Genomic DNA, 6,000 nt, shown 5'->3' with positions numbered 1-6,000 from the left:
GGCAGCCAGTCTTTCCATTAGAAAGTAATGAAACAAAACGCCTTACTGATCGGTTGGAACTATGGTTTCATGTGGTTCCTGAAGGATGTTGAGTGTAATGACTCTTTCTAAACATCGAAACGCGATGTAAACGATAAGTCACGTATAATATTCCATTTCTTTGCATTTTTTGCGATTGAAGTGACGCAGTGGATTCGTATGAGAGAGGTTCAAATCGTGTTCCCGGTCACGGACTAGCACTTTAGATTTGGCTTGTCCTGAAACATTTGAAGTGAAAAGGCCACATCCAGACTCATTCCGCATCCTTTCTCCATTACACATTGTTCTGGCTCCACAGAATCTTTCAAAGAGGAAGTACTGTTGCAGAATTCCAGCTTTATATGAGAACATGGAAGATGTACGAGAGGTATTTTCAGTGAGGCCTCAAGATTAATAATGCCTGCCCTGAGATAGGCATGCTGCGGGCAGTAATGCATAAAGAACTTCACAGTTGTTTCCGTCAAGAGTGATGCAATCATCATTTAATGAACTAGTTGGCATGAAAAAATTTACCTTTCTTTTCTTGGCTGCGAACACCTTGTCACAGGACATAAATCACTTGTAGCAATCACAGTGCTAACGAAATGGATTCACATGCGAATGAAAAGAATAACATTGCTTCATGTTAGTTTAATAACGTAATACAGACCCATTTTTATTCTTTAAAGTAAGACCGACGACCTCAGCAATTTGGTCCCATCAGACCTTACCACAAATTTCCAACGAAGGAACGAAACAGTGAAAATGTTAAAATTATAAACAAAAGTTGTTAAACCATAAAACCATGTACAAAATAGTAAGATATAGTTTTAACGAAGGCAGGATGGCAATAGGAATTCTGGACGCAAAGCGACCTTGAACCAAACCAGATAAAACTGCAACAAACCAGTTTCCCATGATATCAGAAGCATTACCCCTCACAACCAGTGACCTCATCACTCATATCAGTGACACCATATAGATTCTTTGGTGAGCTTTCATAGTTTAATTCTTAAATTAGTAGCATTTTTTGTGTTAATGAGATGTAGGCTCAAGTTTTGGTAACTGTAAAGTTCAGATTAGCGCATCTCTGCTGGCCTGGACAGGATGTCTGCACGCTGTGTGCAGATGTAGGAGATGATGATCGTAGTTCACAAACATCTAAAGGCGCTTTTGGCTGGGGCCAGCCATTTTTAGTCTGTAGCTTTGGGATGTAGGGGTGGAAGACAAATTGGCGCATCACGTGGCATACCTCAGGAGGTGCTTGTTTCTCCCAAGGTCCCTGCTGCCAAGTCACCTTGCATTGTACCTGATGTGGTGGATACATCCTCATCAAAGGGTGACTGGCGGATTGTAATGCGTTCGCATCACTCTTCAGAATAAAATGGGAGGTTTGCCATCTAGCCCTATCCATGCACAACGTGAATGGGCACTGCTTCATAAGTGTATGAGCACACACACTAGGCAGTGGTTTGGTAGTCATTGAGAACTGAAATGTAGGTGCGTTATGGAGTCTCTCAGGTGGATAGTGCCCAGCTGAGGCAAGAGGGGGAGGGGGTGAGAGATGGCCGGGGGGGGGGGGGGGGGAGTTGCAACCAATATGTGGAGAAGGCTCTGCCTGCGGCTATCGATGGTGATGGTGCAGGGTGCAGATGACTTTAAGTTTTGGCTTATGTAAACATCAACAATGTCTGTCACTTGGTGGTCTGAGACCATATTCAGTTCGTATGGGCGACTGTAGGAAGTGATGCAGACTTCTGGTGTCGCTCGCGGGGTGCAGGCAGAGCTCACAATTTGCTGCAATGTATCCAGAGGCTATTGGAGAGTCTTAACAAAAGGCTCTGTCGACTCTCTGACGATCATGTCTACAGATTTCTAGACCTGCTTTATGAGATGGAGCACTGTATGGCTCCCCTTGATAAGTCGGGGGTGTACTACACATAGGAACAGCTACGCGAGTAGCGGAGTACTTGTGGAGTGCAGATGGTGGTTTTTTAGGCCAGGAGGTGTGAGGTACTCTGAACTTTCGCCAATCGATATGCAGACAGCGAAATCAGACAGCACACAAAGTAAAACGACTTCGATTGTCAAAATATTAATAGTAAATTGTTCTAACTGCGATCGGAACGGTCGTGGGGTTGCTGAGAACGAAGCGCGGCGGGATGAAACGGGAGCAGCCCGCGAACAACAAGCGAAGGAGAAAGGATGGACACGAACAATAACGGACGACCGGGCAGGACCTTATAACAACAACATGCAAGAAGCAATGGAGTAACAAGAGACGACCAAACGAATCCCCAACGTCCACTAGTAACGAAAACAAAGTACTGTAAACACGCTGTCTGTTACTGAGTTGTCGATGGACTCCACGAAGTTCAGACTGCCTGGCTATGCTTTTTTTTCCTTTATTGTGATTTCATTCCCCTGCCCCATATGGGCAGGGAAGGGCTGTCAGCGGCACAATCCGCTGCTCTTCAGCCGAGTGGCATGACAATTAAGACATGAATAAAATGTTACATATATAAGGCGACAAAAAAGGGAAACATATACAACAGAGTAAGGGGAGATAATGGAGGTAAAAATACACTGAAATGGAGACTTTCATGGGGGATAATTAAAAAAGTCGACATAAAGTTAAAAAACACAGTTGGTGATTCTTAAAACACAAAGAAGACACTGAAGGCACACGCACAGGTTAAAAGTGGTCCACAGTATTAAAAACACTCCAGAACAACACACTTAAAACCCACTTGGAGCACACACGATGAAGAATAAAACTGCCAGGTGGGACCTGCCGAGGGAGACTGTCTGGCTGAGCGAGAGGCAGGCGCTTATATACGGGATAAGGTACGCCGCTATTGGCTGCTGGGACCACAAGCTCCACTGTGGCGCCCTCGCGTTGTACGCGAATGTGCGCAGCTGCAGCTTATGGCGCGACTGCTGTAGAGACCTCTACTGGTAATCGAGGTCCATGCCGTCTGGCGAGGATTCAAAATCCATGGCGCTCGGTACCAGATAAATTGTCGAAGTACTGCGAAAAAATTCCTAATTTCACTCACCTACTGGAAAGTTGTCGCCCTCAAATTTTTCTCAGAACTGAGAGCTGGCTGAAACCCAAAGTAGAAAACTCCGAAGTATTTAACGAGACATAGAAAGTATATCGAAAGCACAGGTTAGACTCCATATGTGGGGGATCTTCATTACAGTCGACAAAAAGACTGTCAATCGAGGTCGAAGTTGAGTTTGACTGTACGTTATCTGGCTTCCTCTCTAGGTGTACTCAAGATAATTATCATGTGTTTTTATCAGCCATCCGATTCCACTGTGTCGCTTTCAGAATCAGTCAAAGAATGTCTACCGTCAGTAGCGCGGAAGTACCCAGATCATGTAATATTAGTTAGGGGCGTCTTTAACCTGCCGAGTATAGATGGGGACAGCTATGGATTCACTGTAGGTGGTACCAACAGGCAGTGTCGTGGAATACTTTTCAACACTTTTTCTAAGAACTACCTTGAGCAGCTACTCGACTGCCCACGTTCAATGGAAATATTTTAGTCCTTAGAGCCGCAAGCACACCTGACCTTATCAACTGTGACACTACAGAGACAGTGACTGGTGAAAATGATGTCGCCGTAGTGACGATCAATACTAAAGTTAATAAACCTGTCAAGAGGCTGTAACCTCCCCCTTACTTATCGCCCTTAATGACAGTGAAAAAGTAAACCTCGTGTACCTAATGGAAATTTGGGAAAAGCAATCGTCACCGAAGTTAATTTGTCGGTAAAGAGGAAGGAAAGGGTTACACCTAAATTAAAGGAAAAATGCAAATGAAACTCGTGGAAATCAATTTTGAAAAGGGGTAAAGTTAATAAAGAAAGTAAATGTGCGGCCGTTACGTTAACAATTAACTAGCGGTAATTAGATAGTTGAGATTTGGGGGAAATTACGGTCGCCAGTCCTAAGGACATTTACTATAGTAACTAAAAATAAGGTTATTACACATATAATTAGCACTAGAAGCGTGGCTACTGAAGGTTGACACGTGTAGTGTGAAAACTGAATGTTTGTCAGAAGTATTAAATTTCGCTACACTCTGACTTAATTTAGCAAAAGAATTAATAAAACCGGAGAATTGAAAGTTAATTTAATGACTGAAATTAATAGTGAGCTCTGTTTTTGAAACACATCGAAATTCAGTGAAATACAGTTAGTCTTGGACTACCTCAGCAATCATTTCAAAAGCTACTTGAATCTACGCAATTTAGAAATAAGAGATTTAACTTCGAACATGAATTAAATGATTCTGAACAATTAACAATAGTAAAATTTAGTACGTACCAAGCCGAGCTGCAGTCACAGGTAAGCTAAAATATGGTAACAAAACTCGCACTCTTAATTTGTGCTTGCGTAATCTAAGTACTGTAGCCAGCTATGAATACATTAACTGAACTTTGAAATCAAAGCAGTGAAATGGAATGAATTTCAACGACACTCGGGTTCATTTCAGAAAAGGAAGGGACCCTGCTTGGCAATGCAATTGGGACAATGAGCAACAAAGGTTCATGCTAAGATGCTGTAATTTTGTGATGCAACAATTTTAAAAGTTGAGGTCTGCCATACAGTTCTGAAACTTTACGTGCTTCCAGTCTTCCTTGTTGGTTGATTGAAGGTTTGAAGTCGTCGATCGAGGAGGTGGCGACAGTCATTCATTGTCTGCCGTCGCTGCTGCAGAAGCTGGATGCTGGCGCGCCTTCTTCTCGACACGGTCACCAGGCGAAACGGGCACTTGATGTGCGCCAGCTAATGCTTCCCGTCCGCGATACCGTGTCAGAAACTATCATAGCAACTCGAGCGCAATTACATGCTGCCAAACCCCGAAAGCGAGGCAACTCACGGGAGCGTCACACAACACACCTGCTCCACTGCACTACTCCGGCCAGACTCCTCTGCTCTGCCGCACTACCAAAGATCCTAAACACTTTCGTTCTCCACTCGACCTATCGATGTATTCGTTCGATAGCATAGTTTTCCCTAGGCCAGACCCAGCGTATAAATACAAATACTATTCACAAAACAAACCAATTATACATCGACATAAATGCATATATATACAAGTAATAAAACAATTACAATATACAAAGACACAGAAATGTTATATCTTCAGGTAACAAAATAAGGAAAAAAATTTGCAGTGCAGTAGATGGAAATAGCAGGATATACATTTCCGGCGTTACAAGGCCTAGGAGAGTATTTCTGCAGGACACAGAAGAAAAGCAGTTGTTAGTACTCCACTTAGACAATGAAAGGACACCACTTACATCCAATATGATGGACATAGGAGAAGTGTATGTTCCCATTAAGTGGATTAAGGACAGAAAACATTGTCCTTCGTTTAATAACCAATTCGGAAAATGCTGAGGAAACAGAAAGTGCACTTTCCGTTCAAAACAGAACGTGAAAATGATAACAGACAAAAGTTACCAGAAATGAGTGTCTCAAAAAGCTCTATAAAAAGATCCAGTGGCATACCGCAGCGAAGTAGCTTGCTGAGTAACCAGTCTGTGGTGGCAATAGACAATAGCAAAAGAAAAGATGAAATATCGCGTTTAAGAAATTATTCACACACAAGGATCGTACAAACATACCATCTTTTGACAGTCGCACAGACTCCAGAATGGAGGACATATAATAGACGTCCCTGGCGTAGAGAAGGAACTGATAGATTTGAAAACAATTAAGTCGTCTGGGCCCGATTTAATCAGAATCGAAATACAGAGACTACTCTACGACATTGGCTCCTTACTTATCTTGCATTTATCGCGATTCTCTCGCCCAGCGCAAAGCCCCAAGAAACTGGAATAAAGCCTTGCCTTGGTGACTCTTAAGTATGGAAGGAGTCAAAAAATAAACTCTCAGAACTACGGATTAATATCCCTAGCATCGGAATGAGGCAGAATTCTTCAACGTATTTTAGGGTGGAAT

This window comes from Schistocerca americana, chromosome 5, assembly GCF_021461395.2.
Source record: "Schistocerca americana isolate TAMUIC-IGC-003095 chromosome 5, iqSchAmer2.1, whole genome shotgun sequence".
Lineage (NCBI taxonomy): Eukaryota > Metazoa > Arthropoda > Insecta > Orthoptera > Acrididae > Schistocerca > Schistocerca americana.
Note: the sequence above shows the minus strand (reverse complement) of the source record.